The sequence below is a fragment of the Bombus flavifrons genome, chromosome 7 (genome assembly GCF_040668555.2).
Source record: "Bombus flavifrons isolate JBK064 chromosome 7, iyBomFlav1_principal, whole genome shotgun sequence".
Lineage (NCBI taxonomy): Eukaryota > Metazoa > Arthropoda > Insecta > Hymenoptera > Apidae > Bombus > Bombus flavifrons.
In genome coordinates this window covers 10,148,249-10,165,338 of record NC_138448.1, presented here as the reverse complement: position 1 = coordinate 10,165,338, position 17,090 = coordinate 10,148,249, and the positions used below count along the sequence as shown (strand labels likewise).

Sequence of the window (17,090 nt, the reverse complement as noted above, 5' to 3'; positions counted from 1 at the left end):
TACACGGTGGTCTGTTTAACGAACCGTCAAACGCGGCTGAAGCATGAAATTCATACTGCCCTAGGCAGGCTTGTTTAGAAGAATTGTCGCACGCTATGCGGAACACATAAGCTTACTTCCATGACAATTCGCAGCTCCAACGTGAAATATAACTACGAGTAATTGTGAATTTTATATTTTGCGAATCAACCGACCGGATTATCGATATTTCACGGTATAACAAATTTTCGAGATATGCCAAAAATATTGTGCAACGAGAACAAATTTTACTAAACCGCAAGGGATTACTTTCCCCCAATTAAGTACCATACCAAAGCAAGAAACAGTCATATCGAATCGAATTGCAATGAAAATCATTGAAACCTGTCAAATGAAAAAACTTATCACCTTGTATAAACATCCAAAAATTCCCCGAAATCTAGAAAAACCTAAAAAAAAAACATCACAGTGGAACATAAAAATGTCCTCGCTCGTCGATCAATTCTTCCAACGATCTTTCGAGTTGATTTAAATAATGATGCAACGCGTTCATGTAATAATAACGATCAAGACATTGATAACATTATGTGGCAACGCTCTTTCTACGAGACACAAAGACCAAGATTAAATGAACAACTGTGTACGACTTAAACTACAAAGCACTACGTAATATAACTGCACTATACTCGCCAAATAGAGTACAGCTACATACGTTAGCTACGCTATAATATAAATTACTAAATAAACTAAATTTTATTCGAATTACACAACAACTGTAACGAGTTAGTGCTTCGATATTTATAGCTTGTACTTTACAATGCGTAAATCTCTCTTGAAATTTAGAAATTAAAAAAGAGAAAAGGAAATTGATCGATTCGTTTCACAAATCCTTTCGCAAGATACTACATAGAATTATGATTAATCATCTGGAGATATCTATTTTAGATTATTCGTGAACGCACAGGAAGCGGAAGAGAACTTCAAACGCATTGCTTACAAGCGTGTGCCGCGCAGTCACGTGTACACACACACCGTGAAACGACTGCTTAACACGTTGACTGTCACTGATAGAATTATTTATTTACTCCGTGACATTTATCTTATTTTATCCATTCAAAAGATTCAATAACGTTGATCAGTGATGACCACCATGGCGGTCAACGTGTTCAAAGACACTTGATGATGTTCGAAACGATAATGCACGCACGTTCGTGATGCGAAAGAGTTTCAACGCACACGTGGTTCGCGATGCAACGGCGTATATACACGTGTTGACATTGCATCCGAAGTACAGCAAAGACAGGGCCGTTTCTCAGACTGGCTTCCTAATCCGGTTAAATGATGGTAGAGAGGCAGCTCTGCGGCTGCTTCTTCGACTGCGGCTCAATCATTCCTTCTCTGAGGCGTTACGAGGCCGTTCAACCGTCTTTGAGAGGAATGCCACGGACTACAACCTATCGACTATAGACGCGATTTTCTACCGATACCCGCGAAACCGATCTTTCCGAAGATCCAGGATGAAAGCTTCAATTGTCATGTGCCCGTGATATTGTTCGTTCTTTTTTAAAAAATCATGTGTGAAATATAGTTATTACGTTCATTATTAATTATGCTATGTTTGTCTGTTATTGCTCGTATGGATATACGCGCTTTCAAATTTAAATTCAAATAAACTTTTTACTCGACGTTTGTTCCGACGTAAAAGGAAGTTACCTGTCCATATTAGATATCGTGTTTTTCATGTTTACCTCATTTCTGGTTCGTAGATCCGTAAGTTAATGACAAATCGAAAGTTTCGTGAGAGTTTGGTCACAGTATTGAAAGAACATTAACCATATAATATTTAATTTCGAGATGAAGTCAACGCATACAGATTTTTACGCTCTCGAGAAAGTTATTTTCTCTCTGAAGAAAATCGAGATACGCATGTGAGTTAAAAATACAAAGAAGTTCCAGTAAACCTAAACTTTCATGTTTTTACGGCGATAAATGTTTTATACGATGAAATACATAGGTATTACTATTAAATATGTTTGGACCATTCAAAGGCATTTTTGTAATAAATACAACATTTATATAATAAAAATTGTACGAAGATTGGCAATGGAACAATAAAACGCGCGAACGTATAGTCTGAATCCGGTATCTCTAGGAACTTCATTCCTGGATTATCTTAACTGTCTGTCCCCTAACCACCTAATGTAGCTAAATTACATTTTGCTACATTATTCTTATACAGGTATCATTAACTTGACGCTTTACACCGACTACAACATTTTACTTGAACTCGAAAATTTCCCTTATCTCTGTTCAAACGCGGAAAGAAAATTTCACACCCATGATAAAAAATTTATAGCTTACTAAACTATCCTGTTACCCAGAACAGAACCCATATCAATACCTGTTTCCTACCTGTAGCTATCATTCTCGACACTTTTTCAAGCGAACTTTCAGGACTCGAGATCTGTATTTTTCCGAAGATCGATACTGCAAATTGCTCGATCATTACTATGTCGAAGTAACGATTATGTAGTTTCGTAGATAGTCATCTTAATCTCGTCGAAAACCGCCTGTTTTTAATCCTGGACAAGCGACGTGGCTCGAACAAGGTGAGGGTTGCAACACATGCTCCGCACACGTGATAAAAAGTGGAAAGGCTCTTGGACTGTGGATACAACATAATTATGCTATGGAAAACGTAAGGTTTCACTATGCCGGATGAAAAGTTGTCTTTATAATACATTTCGATTTGATTATCGCAGTTAAACTGTGCAAATTTATACTTTTATCTACTGTAGGTAAACAATTGTTTTACTTGGTATATTAGTGGTTCTTTGAGCTTCGATCGTGTTTCTAATAGCACGTCGCGCTTTGTTCCGGCATTTCGGGTCAACTGAAAAGGTGAACTGCAATGTTGTTCATGAAACGTTGGAACAAAGCGATGATTTATCTCTAATAAAGTTTTAACCTTCAAGGAATATTTTTTTAACCGTTAACAGATATTCGATATCATAATCTGCAATAAAAATCGACTGTATTTAATCAATAAGACGATAAGACTCGATAAATCAACAAGCAAAACCGAGAAGCACAATTATGCGGTAAGTGCTGCTTGTGTTCAGCTTTCAGAAAGCTTGAAGCATCTTGACCGATATTTTCCCGACTGAGCTCTTCTTTCCGCGCTTCTGCTAAGTGTTGGAAACAGGAAGAGATGTAAATAAGATACACGCGCGAGACTGATCTCAGGAAAACTGAAGATTCTAAGAGAGTTTGCGCTGGGATAAATAGAGGACTGGCAATAATTTAATTAATAATTTAATAATTACTTTTGGAATTATTCATTATTGTTAGTGCAACGGAGGATTTACAATTTATAACGTACTTTATACAATATTTTTATATGATATTTGAGAAATCTTGCAAACGTTCATTTTAGGTACTCTCACATCTGTATTTTATAAACTAAAGTTATTTTCAAAGTTTTATTACAATTAGAAGAAACAACTAACGAATATCTTGAAATTTAAAATTTATCAGCATCAATATGTATAAGTATGTATAATAAGTATGTATAATATTCTTCATCCTCACTTTATTAGAAATATTATATTATAAAAATATTATTATCACAGAAATTTTCACAATTTCTTACTTCTATATAAAATTGGTTTCCTATATAAAGTTTTGCTTGCTGACAGGTTTTGAAACATCTCTTTTACCTACTTGAAAATACGTAAAAGCGCAAATTAAGATTGTATAGAACTACAACTGGTAAAAGTCATACATAATCACTGAAACGTATATGTCTGTCGGATACAAGCTCAGCTGATTCTAGCCGATTACATCAAATCTAGTTACACCGATTACAGCATTCTCGTCTATCTTCTCTCCTTTACCCTACATTGCGGGAATAAGTAGAGCTTAAAAATTCAAGGTTAGATCCTCTTATTACTCTCTTGTTACTCTCAAATTCAAATCGACTTTATTATGAATTAGGTTCATTATTTCCGACATGTTAATTCTTTGATTCATACATTCCACTTCTCCCAGAATTGACCGAAATAAAAAGATACAAATCGATAACATTTAGATACATACCTGATCGTATCTACTTTTACTCAAATAACAACAGTTAAATCAAAACTCTATCTACTTTCTAATAAAATAAATAACAATTAATAAACAAGCAATTCCCTACGTAAAATCTACGAATAATTTTTGAATACGTAATTACAAATCTACCGTTATAAAACTACATACTTCGAAGTTGTTCAACAAGCCTGTTTAGTTCATTCCTCCTTAGAATCAATTTACGATTCGAAAAAGAGAAACGCATTGCGAAACATTAACATCGAAAATTATAGATTTGCATCGATACTTAATACAGACAGATTTAAGACAGACTATCTGCTCACAGCTGACTGACGAAACGTTCTTCGCAAATTACGAATATAACCTGTTCGATCTAAGATGACAGAGCATACAACATCGTCCATCTCGTGCTTTCATTACCGCGTGAAATAATGCCATGAATCGCGGAGAAATATAGGTTTCTTGTTTAACATGGAACGGTATCCAGCTAGATACTTCGCTCTTAATAACGGCGAAAATATAGTAAATTGTAAGATGGCTGGAGATTACCGTGTAACGCGTTATTCTTTCGTTGTAACGGGAATCGAATTGCTAGCTGCATGTTGCGTGTCATTCCCATTCTGCTAATTCCGTTCCATTCGCGGCTAGACATTGTATGCCGATCTTTCGCGATATCACTGTGCGACACGCTTGTAGAACGATGAATTAATATCGAAGCGATGCAAATTTTTAAATAAAGCTGTGTCACCAATGTCGTGTTATTTATTACACTCATACATAGAAGAAATATGAAAGTAAGATTACTCGTAGGCACGTTGTATGAATATATGTATTACATGTGTTACACGAAACATTATAAAATTTCATTTCCACTGTTATTAGATTCCGACTATCATATCATTCCACTATCAATCGACATTATATTGGTAAAATTTGAAATGAATCTGAAAATGTATATAAAGCTACAAGATATTCAATACAAGTATATATTTCGCAGAAATCAAAACAGAATTTAAACAGTTTATTCATTATTTATAATAAGTCATAATATTCAGTGAAATTATCTTTAGTATTTATCATATACATAAAATCATCATTCGTAATGTAGTATTATTTTTCTATTAAATATATGTTTGTAACAAATATTTTGTATTTTCTATATCTCTACATTTCCAGAGTTGTTTCTATTTGACTAATATAATCACAAAGATCGCATCTTATCACAGTTCTAATGAAATTTCAAAAATTTGGGTTTGGTTTCTTCTATCTTAGAACGTGTCTATCTCTAACATTGCCTAACCAAAACACAATAAGTATATACAATGAATTTCAAACTGACTGAAAAAGTGCAAACATATAACATAATAACACAATACTATACATTTCATCACAATTAGACCGTGGGTTTTTATGCAATTTCATACTTCTATCAATATAACTTTCAAATGGAAATTATACACAAAGATTTGTTTCACCGATTAAATATTATAACAAGTATGTATTTCACTTTAAATATTTCTTGCGTTTTTCAATATTACACGTATTTTGTATATTTTTCATAACGCGCATAAAAATCTGCAGTTTAATTAGAACGCTGTAATTCTAATTATTACAAATACAATTCGTAATAAGTTCATCAAATACAATCGATTCATTCAATTAAACAATTTTTTCGCTGAAAATTCTTTCTTCCTCTTGGAGAAAACTTTTATTTTAACATTTCTACTAGCATACTTGCTAAGCATCAAAATGCTTGGCCACGAATAATATCACAGAGCTCGCAAAGAAGCCGCTGCAAAGCGACCAGCTCGAACCGGAAGACACATATCGAGAGGTTACTGCGGTTCAAACGCCTTGCTCGCTTTTGATTACAATTCAACCGTTGTATTATTTTTCCTGGGGTGGCAATGTCCGATGTCTATCGTGTAGACTCGTGCCCGATAAAATGTTACGACGCTGACACGTTGCAGGCAACGCAGACGAACGCATTTCAAACCCCTCAAGAGTATCATGCACAATGCACCTCGAAGTTCAATGTGCGTGCGTAAACGAACTCGTGCAGCGAGTGCGGTAAATGAGCCACTAGAATCGAAATCGGTGCATATGGTGAGCAAAAATTCAATGCGCGTGGCATGTGCAAGCTACGAAGCAGTACAACGGCGTGAGCCATTGATTTTTTCTCTGGGAAGTTTCACCTATTATTCTGCATGTTTAATAGAATTTGTTCATAAAAGCAAAAACATTTGTTCATAACTTATTCTCGCGTATTTACCATCTGCTAATATGCAACAATAAACAAATATTTGAATCGTAAATTATAAAATTTACAAGGTGATTGTAGATATTTTATCTATCGGTTAATATCCTCTTTCGTTCATTTTAGTGTAAACCTACAATACCTTTTTAAAATATACAATTTTTTATATTATTCCCTAAAGTGATTAGTTTTATTTCTATTACCGATACGCTTCGCGTATACAATTCGCAATATTTGGCTAAAAATAGGCGAGCAGGATGTACTTAAGAAGACCAAGTTATCCACCTAGATGATTTTACGTTTCAATGAATTTGCAGGTTCGATGTGCAATCTAATGAATTTAATTTCCACTTAGAAATAGAACAGCGTGCTAGATACATAATATCGAGCTTTGCAACGAAAGGTCAACGGAAATTGTTCTCTTGTAAAAAAAACACCTTCAAGTTCAACAATGTATCATTGGAATGCTCGCATTTACGCGCATTTATGTAATACTGCAACGAACTGGCATTTTTAACAATGATGCACCAATGCGCAGGTAGGAAACGAGAGACCAGACGAGTGGAAGGTTGGAGAAGTCAGCCAAGCGTGCCGGCGAACATCCGCTTCCGCAGGATGTACGATTGTCATTTTCTTTTTTAGGTTTCGACTGTCCTGACCACGGCAATTCATTGAAAACTAATTTCCCCTAATCGAGAGGAAACGAACGTGTCACCAAAAATCAAAGCTATAAAATATTCTGTCGAAATGTATAAGTTGATAATAGAAAATAGAAAATAATTTACGTTCATCCTTGTACACATGCTCGTCTCGATTAACTATTTGACAATGTAATAAAATAATTAAGAATTTAAAACGAACAATTTAGAAAATAATTACATATTTCTGTCTCGTCAACATCACTTGCATTTTTGATATCAAAGACAAAGAAATATATTTTCAACTTTCTATAGGAAATAATAATAGAAACAAGATATTAATAATCGTATCACGTATCGTACGTACATATGTATAAGATGTGAAATTCGTAACAATTGAAATGTGAATTTAAATAATGTTAAAGAGTCATTCTTTGCAAATGAAAGAAAAAGTACCAGTTATTTTCGATTCGGTTTCGAAGAATCAGGAAATAGAACACGTCGTCAGACCCTGTAGATAGAAAAGATAGAACTGGTTAAAATAATAATTTTGAAACGAAACTCACACCTTTGCCTTTGAAGAAGGACAACAAATGTCATTGCAAAGATTACAAAAACGATACATGCGATCGGATTTCATTAGGAATACACGATGTGTGCTTATCGACGTAACCCTAGATGTATACCGTCTAATCAAACAGGTAACCAAACACTCGACATTACGCGCAGATCTACACCTTGTTTGCGCGTCTACACATGCAAATCAGCGCTTCGATTGAGTAAATTAGAAGCTTCAGGAAAAATCACGACAACATGGTCGTGGCAATGTTGAACAATTTTTCCTGCATTACATTTTTCTAAAAATATGTATCACTTTTGGATCAAGTATTTTTAAAAATGCATTATGATATTAAGTAACATTGTATAGCAGGACTTTTTTGTTTGTCTGAACTTGTCAGGGTTCACAATCAACAGTTTACACAATCGGAGTTCATATAATACGAGTTCACCAATTTTCCTCGTTACATATTTCGATTTTTCGTTCACATTAAGTGAACTCAACCAGCGAAAGTTGAATTAATCGGATCTTAACTAAAATTTCCACTAAAGTTCAAATAGACTTTCGCTGTGCATATATCATAGTATTTGTAATAAACAAGGTGTTCGTTAACTGGTGATACAACTGAGAAAGGGATGAATCCTCATAGAGAAGTAGATCGAAAAATGTAGAATAAAGCTTTTTTTACGCGAGCTTCATTTTCGAGAAAAACAACTTTGAAAATCTGTCCAGTATACGTGTACTAAATGCTAACTGTACATTTCGACCTGACTGACTTCTGTTTATGGAATTTTATTATGTCAAGAGTATATTTTCGTTTTCCAAGAACTAAAAGTGCGCATTCTGCGTATTTGTCGTACAAAATTATTGCTTTATCTTGCAAAAAAAAAAAAAAAAATCCTCTGCAAAAAGTGAACCTCTGAAGCGTTCGAATAGAATCTCGATTGCTCGCAACGAAATCTTGAGTCGGCGCTATGTGGCGTCTTCCCGCGCGTACTATCAACGCGTGACTAAAATCCCTGAAATATATAGCGGGGAATTTCTTTAGTTTCCCAGCCGGTTCTCCTAGTTAAAGAGTTAAACAAGCTGCTCGATACGATACACCTATGTTTCATTTAGATACGTGTATACCGTTCCTTTCGATCGTTCGAGTCTTCTCGTTTCATCTCTCTCATTAACGCTCAAATTACTCGCGAAGATCGTACGACGCGTAAAAGTGCGGTCAAAGCTTAGTGGAATGTCTGTTCGCCTCGCTTTATTAGGCGATCACCGATCTACTGGTATGTACACGGTATCGCGTACACGGCATGCAAACGAGCCTCCTATCTTTTTCTTTCTTTGCTCTTCAGCATTTCTTTCATTCCTCCGTTTGTACGGCCAACCTTTCGCGTCTTCGTTCGTTCTATCGGGAGTTTGAACGTGTGTGGCCGTTTCTTCGTTCGCCTTGCTGAGGTCGCCTAGTTGCAAAACTCGTTCCCCGGGCTACAACACGCTCGCGGTTATCTTCGCTCGGGGAGAAATAAGAGGGAAAATAAAGGGAACCAAGAGGGAAGGAAACGAAACGAGACGATACACTTGACGCCAAAAGAACGTTGCGTACGAGAGGCAACAGACCGAGTGCTTTTACGATACCATTCGGGCCAGACTAACTGGAAAACTATTTGACTAAAAAGTTTTTGCTCTTCTGTTGCCATGGATATGTATCGAAATTGTTAGTCTGATTCTTTACTATGTAAAATCAGGTAAAGTGAACAGAGATATTGCTTAGATCATGTTGGTTAGATTTTGATAAATTAGATAAAGCACGTAGAGCGACGAGCACATAATGTTTCACCGTAAGTATTAGGAGTCCTGATATTACTGATATTTAGAATACATTAAATATTTCTCATTTTATTTTCCAATTGTTTGATTACGAATTTGTTGTTTCAAATGCCAACTAAAGTAAAATTTGTTAAAGTCAACGTAATATAAGCAGACTGTTCGATACTGATGTATTTAATTATTATTTATATAAAATACCTTTGAAAACGACAGACTGAATAAAAATCGATTACAAACAAGAAAAGTCGGATATGATTTGTAACATTGCACGTTATCATCTCTCACAGTTTCACAAAGTTTATGTACTGTTTCTAATACGCTCGTTTTCGAAACGCGAAGAACAATTCAAATCTCAAGAAGACCAACGCTTTACGAGCAAGGTAATATTCTGACAAAATTATAAAGTCGAAATGCATAAAATTCGTATGAACTGCTATCTAGCATGATCAAAAGGTACTAAACGAAGCATTAAGTCTTCTGCCGTCGTCACAATAGCTGAAAGTGTGTTAAAAAATTCATTTTACTCTGAGAATTAGTTCCGCGATTGCTTGCGTTTCGCTCGCGCCTGTTAACGAGAAAAAATATCCGGCAGTTACTGGATTATCACTTCGAACATTTTACGTGTCATTCAAACTTTATTCTCGAGCACTGCAAGAAAATTAACAACTTCCTGACGTAACAACCTCTTAATGCATTTAAACTGTTTTCGAAAATTTGCTAAGACGACAAACGTCGTATAGAAGATGCCAAACATAATGAAACTGCATCTAGGTGAAACGGAGATAGCTTTCTAGAATCATTCTTTACTCGGCTTTAACAAAAAGCTGCACTATTCGCCAGTAAAAGTATTGCAAGAAGAAGCTATTGGCGAAAATAATAAAAATAATTTCGTACAATTTCGCTGCTATATTTTCACCACTTAAAAGGACTATTGTCGATGTAGAACTGAAAAACGGTAGATTGAGGATTTTAAATTATGCGGTCTACAATAACCAAGATTTATGCTTGGAAAGTTTCATAAACACAACATTAAGTTTAACTATGTTGAAAGTTTGTGTCTCTGTTGGAATTTATTAACAGGTACTAAAAATGCTGTGCATTAGAGCATGAGTGCATTTAAAATAGTCGGAACAGCATTTAATGACTCGAAACGGGCTACCAAGATTATCTTAAACAAGTGTATAATATATCTACAGAATATATTAAATATAATTTATACTCACTAATTTATGAGATCGCTTCAGAAGCTACTGTCTTACCTGAAACAGAAAATAAAACATACGATTAGAGAAACGTAAAACTTCAACAAGGAAAACAAAGGTGTTATTTTATTTCTAATATTCCATGCTAAAAACATAACACATGTTTTCGATATTTGGTAAAAATTAATCTACGATTATTTAATAGAACTTAAAAATAAATAACACTGATATATAATTTTCTCAAAAATATGAAATCATCGTAAATCTCTCCTATTTTCAATTCATCATTTCTAATGTATTTTACAAGTACTTGTGCTTCTTTTCTTAAGTTCATTACGTTTACACTTTAATACAAGTTTGATACTTTTAGCGTCATTTGGAAGAACACAGGAACGGAATTAACTTGTTCAGTGAACAACGCTTCTAAGGAAGACTATTACAGAGAAAGTTTTCCAATCATGAACCTACAACATTACATTTGTTACTTTAGGAAGCGCAGCACTAGTTTCAAGGAATTGTAGTCAGAGAGAGAAAGAGAGAATCCAAATACTATATTCCTCGGAATTAACCATCGTTATAATCGAGGTATTAAGGAAATGAAAAAAAGTTTTATTATAGTAAAATCATTCCTCGCTTCTTCACTTTCTCAGGCCTATAATTTTCTCCGTAAATCATTGTTTCAAATGATACGCACCATTCAGAAATTTTACTAAAGACTGTGTAATATATTGTATGTATAAAGGGCAAGCAAAGTAAAACAGAAGAATTTTGAAACGTGAAAAGATAAAACTCGCTGAAATATGTTATACTATAGATATGTGTGTAATTAGTTTTAAAATTCTGCTTAAAATTTTATTTTTCAATTCTATACTTCAAATGTATCATTTGTAGGTAGAAAATAATAATTTTCAATAAAAATATCAATCAAGAGAATTTATTTCAATAAACACTCAATCGCGTAAGTTTTAAAATGTTTCTCACAGTCCATTATTGGCATAACGAACAATTCGGTCTGCCAATTTACCCACGCCTACACAACGAATCGCACCGGGATCCCAATTTTCCTGCTTTCTAATAAAACAAATAAAAAGAACCAAACGAGAAGCGTTATTTTCTCGATTGCGGCAGCAGGCTCGTTAGAAGACCCGAACAGAGTTTCAGTTCGTGGTTGCGAAATTGTAGATTCATCAACTACAAATGAGAATTTACGTTCCATGAGGTGCGGGCAGGAAGATATATACATAGAAAGTACGTGCATTGTTCAACCAAAAACCAACCAATTTAATACTTTTAGACTATATCCGAACTGCATCAACATCTTTTCTCATTTCGGTCTAATTGCAAGCAATTCCACAAAACTTGACACTAATTAATCCCAGCTTTACATACATGCAGCTTCGCGTTCTTACGAATGAAATCTATATACCTAATAATTCTTTTCGCTCATCTAAGAACATTTTTCTACGATAATTGAGGATGAAAGATGATAAACGAATTATTCTTCTATAAAACTAGAGTTCTTCTTTCATATCTTTCGAAATGGAAAAATTGTCGAATTTTATATCCATTTACACTATCAGCTATAAGTATCATACATTATACGATACATACGATGCAAATAACACATACAATAAATATATAATAAGAGACTCAATTTGTATTAAATATTGTATTAAATATTAGAAGAAACTGTACTGATATACTTATGACCAGCTGTGTTATTATTCATTATTTTTATCCAATAACAATACTTTATTCTCATATAACACGTTTCTCATATTATAAGAATATTACCCGTAATATTCACCAACACAGGACTACAATAATAACAGAGAATAAAACAATTACATCTTCTATTATCCATAATTTTCTAATTAAATCACATCCTGCCAATAATAACCAAGTATCGAAATATTTTTTTCGCGGTGCTGTCCGTAAGAACAGAGCGTGGCGTGGGTCGAAAATTGACGAGTTCGACTCGCGCCGTGGCATCGCAACGTTCCGACCGCGGCAGGATGATATAGGAGTTTCACGCCAATTTATAATCCGAATAAATCATTCCGGGGGTGGGCGTCGAGCGAGCACGATGCAACGATTTCCACCGGTACGCGGGTCAACGATCCAGAAACGAACATCGATCCCTCACGCGATCTTGACGAGTCGCTGGTCCAATAGAGCGGCACTTCCTAGATCCCACTCACGTTTCTTCGCCTTTATGAATCCTCTGGTCCTGGCGATGTTCACGATTGTCGCTGATAACAGCGACCAAGTCTTACACACGTGCACGTGGCTTGTTCTTATTCTCGTTCACGTGACGCGTGTGGGCTAGCAATAAATACGATGCACGAGGCCGAAAGAAAGAAACAAGGACAGGGAGTAGGAAGAGAGTAGAAAGAGGGCGCATCTGCGGAGACAAGAACAACGAAAAGGAGGACGAAGAATGCGGAAAGAGAATGGGAAGAGTAGAAAGTTTGTGTGGAACAGAGTGTTAAAGAAAGAGGAACGTGAAAGCTTAGGGACGTGTTGCTGCTAGAGGAAGTAGATACCTAGAGTCGATAGAGATTTGAATATGGTCTTTTGCAATATAAAATTGGATATGTTGGTATTATCGATGACTTTTTATAGGACGATAGGAAATAGAAGATTAGTTCCAAATTGTTATTCTTAATACAAATAATATCCCGTTTTCGAGCAAATTGTTATCAAAATCTTTATTTATTTTTTGTCACAAATTGAACAGATTTTTTACTGTATATAAATCGTGTAAAAAGAAAATTGGACTTTTCGCTAGATTGTATTATATCAAGATTCTGTGAAGAATTCGTGCAAAGATTAATTTGCACGTAGAAGTATTTTTGTGCTAAAAATATGCTGTTGAATTTCGTTGCGAAGTTAATAAAACAAGAGTTTTCCTAAGTAAAGCTATAGCTAATAACTAGGAATTAAATAAGACGCAAAAAGTCAATTAAAAAAATCAAAGAAAAAGAAATGACAGATGAAACAACTTCATAATTTGTTGGAATTCGTAGATGGAAGAAAACTACTCAGCCGTTTAGTGTAATAAAGAAGAACAATAAAAACGTTCATCCTAGTAGAATACTTCTTACAAAGACGTCAATAATCTGCTATTTGATGCACAAACCTGGTGATCATACCTAATAAATCGTCAATTTTAAAAGGAGAGAAATGGAAGAACATAATGATTCAGAAGAAATACAAAAATTGATACTCCTTTACAGAAAAAGGAACAAGAATAATAACAAAATAGAACCGAAAGAACGATAGAAAACCGTGAAATAAAAGATAAAAGGAATTAAATGGGGAAAAAGGGAAAGTTAAAAGCATACGGGAAGAGCAGGTAAAACAACGACGATGGAAAACGAACTCGTGGCAAAGGAAAAAAAGATATGGAAGGACAACAGGAAGGAGAAAATCATTAAACGTCAGAGATATCATCTATTAAGAAAGATCGATATAATTCTCGAGGCTGTTACGTAGTAACCAATGATACACTTACAGGTAGACAGGACAGTACAACTCTTCTCTTTTGCTTCATAGCGGATTATTGCCAGACACGTTCGGATCTGATGCTCGTTTAAATCTTAACGTCATGATGTTCGTAGAGAATTGTACGATAGGAATTCTCTTATAATGATTGTTAGATAATTCTGTCGCGAACATGAACGAAACGACAACATGATCAATCATGCGAACATAATTTGTGTCATACTTGTAGCACATTCTTGTGCACAAAATGATTCATTATGAATAATTTACGCAATAAGAAAGTACCGATGCACGAGTACGTATTTTTCAACTTTATGTGATATCTTGAAGGGAGAAGAATTCTAAAAATTGACAGAATTTCGTATTAGTGATTAATAGATTGCGGATGTTCATAGATTTATGAGTTTGAAGGTAACACAAAACAACACGTACAAAAATGTACGTGCGTAAAATACACAAATATACACGCTTCTGGTTAGGTTTCATTTGTTTAATCCCATTCAGAAAAATGTGACTTTGCATATATAGTAATAACATTTCTTTTCATTACTATGGCATAACCGTAATTATTATTAATGTATACTAATTTGTATCCGTACAGTAATTGGAGCTAAAATACAGGAGAAATATATTATTGCACGCAGGGCCCGGAAATATCATGACCCGAAAACAGGTTTTTGAATAATAAATATGTCAGAGAATCGAGAGAGCTCGTGGACGCGGTAGAAGAAAAATTCGAATTAAAAATCAATATGAAACTAGAGTCATAGCATGATACTTCGTTTAACGATTTTAACTTCGCTTTATGATTACCTCAATTGTAAGTACGCCAATAGAAGCACAATTTTTATCAGATTTGCGAAACTTATCTAAATCTGTTACATCCACTTGGTACCTACAAATTTCCTGTTATCCATTTACCAATTTAAAAATTAAATCCATACACGGTCGAACGTTACACCTACAAGACATTCTCGTACCAAATTCCGCGTACGCGTACATCTAATCACCGCGAGCGCCATTTCAAATCTGATATCCCAAAGGCAACAGAATATTATAATTATCTTTAATCCGAGCGATCTTCATTACCGTGCACATTCGCCGAGTAATTCGCGATTCAGAACGATAACGTGGAATGCAAGTGCGTGCACCGGATGACAATATGTACAAACAACTACATATACCGTCACGTAAAAAGACTAACTCGTAACAAACATGGTAGAACAATGAATGAAAGTCGATTATTACGAGCTAAGGATAGTTATCTATCGCGGAAGACAAGTGCCGCATTCCATGCGTTCAATATCGATGCCTCTTCCCTACTTAAAACTTTCGAATTCGTAGATTTTTGCTTAAACATATTCGATGATACCTATCGTTTCTAATTATGTTAACTTCAAACGTAAAATTAATATTATTAAGTACTACTAAGAATAGAACTTATCCATATTATAAATTTGAACGTATGTAATAAATAGAACATTGACAACGATGGTATTGCGATTGTGAAGTACATCCGGTAGGTTCCTGAAACGAAACTGCACGCGTGTTCTGTATCGCGTGTCTGATTAGAATTACTTTATTTGTAAGAGTAATCTGTGCTTTCCTTTTGCAACGAGCGAATAACATTATTTGACGAAGCAATTCGTTCCTTGCGGTACAGGCTTTCCGTTTAATAATAAAAAAAAAAAATAATAGTAACACGGAATGTAAAGTACTGAAAATTAGAGGAAAAAAAGGATGATAAAGAATAGTTTTTTAAATGACACTCATCCGATACGTTTATATTGTACAAGCATCAAGCGTGGGTATTTAAAAATATTTTTCAATATTTAATGTCATTGTTCCTGGTTAAAACTGTTCCCCTTTGCATCGATGTATTATTAATCTTTATTATTTTTTATATTCTTGTTTACACGATAGAAACTATGTAACAGTAAGATTAATCGAGTTATTATATTGTATAATATGAATACTGAAAAATCGAAGACACCAAAGTTGAACGACCTTTCGCGATAAACGTCGATGTTATTGCTGAATAATCTGTATTGCGCCACCCTTTATTATGATGTCTCCTTGACGAGAACATTCGAAAGAGCTCGCAGAAATAAAAGTTCGCAGCAGATAGATTTATCTTGCTTGCATAAGAATCACGAACACGTATGTAAAACAACCATTGCCTCGTTGTCGCGTCGCTATTCCAACTTTGCGTCTATGATCGATAACGGAAAGAACTCGTGGGAAAGTTACGTGATACTACCATGAGATTACGACTATTCGATCGTAAATTCAATTCCAATTCTGCGCAACGAATCTCGGCCGATTTGATTAATTTTTAATCGATATCAAATTTTAATGAAATCACCCATCGTATAGCGAAAATCACATCGAATAATGGGAATGATAATAATGGGGATGAAACGAGATTTGAGTATTTTGAATTATTCTCAGAGTTTAGTGTTGCAGTTCAATTATGCTGTTACATACAGATATGCAAGTGAGCGAATATTACCAATAAAAGCACAAATCAGAACATTCCTGTCACCTCTTCACCGGTAAGAGGAAATAAATGCTTTCTTGAAGCGTATCTTATCTCGTTATAACATTCCATTGGTTCGTGTGAAGAATTTAAAGGAAACAGAAATATAGCCTTGTTTTCAAATGAATTGTCAATTAAAACGTTAGAAAATGACGTCATAAAGCATTGGTAATGACATTTTTCCCCCAATTCAATCCAACATAGCTGTATCATCAATAAGAATTTATATCCCTCGTATCAATTTGCATGCGTAGCTGCGAACGTTCGTTTCCTCGAAGGCGTTTTAATTTTATGGATTTCCAACTTTTACATTCATTTTAATTAGGTGTTAAGTTAAAGTAAGATACAGCTCTTGATCTTGATACGACTCTCTCCGAAACCAGCGAGTGCACACTAAATAATCATCGTTCGAGACCGTAAAATTAGAATCGAAACGCGAAAAATGCAAATATGCGCGTCGTTGAGATATAGCGTTTAAAATTGTAACCTATCA

The 17,090-nt window shown here is 34.7% G+C and overlaps 1 protein-coding gene across 10 annotated transcripts in view; it reads right to left on the bottom strand.

Moving 5' to 3' along the window:
- Positions 1–17,090, bottom strand: part of jvl (javelin-like) — a 125,097-nt gene that overhangs the window by 63,519 nt on the left and 44,488 nt on the right. Inside the window, exon 2 of one of the 10 annotated variants that reach the window (XM_069116187.1) lies at positions 10,573–10,608. The exons of 8 other annotated variants lie outside the window; for them this stretch is intronic. The gene's annotated coding sequence lies outside the window, so the exon portion shown is untranslated. Of the gene's footprint in view, positions 1–10,572; positions 10,609–17,090 lie in introns of those variants that run through there. One more of the 10 variants, XM_069116190.1, reaches the window with a different exon arrangement.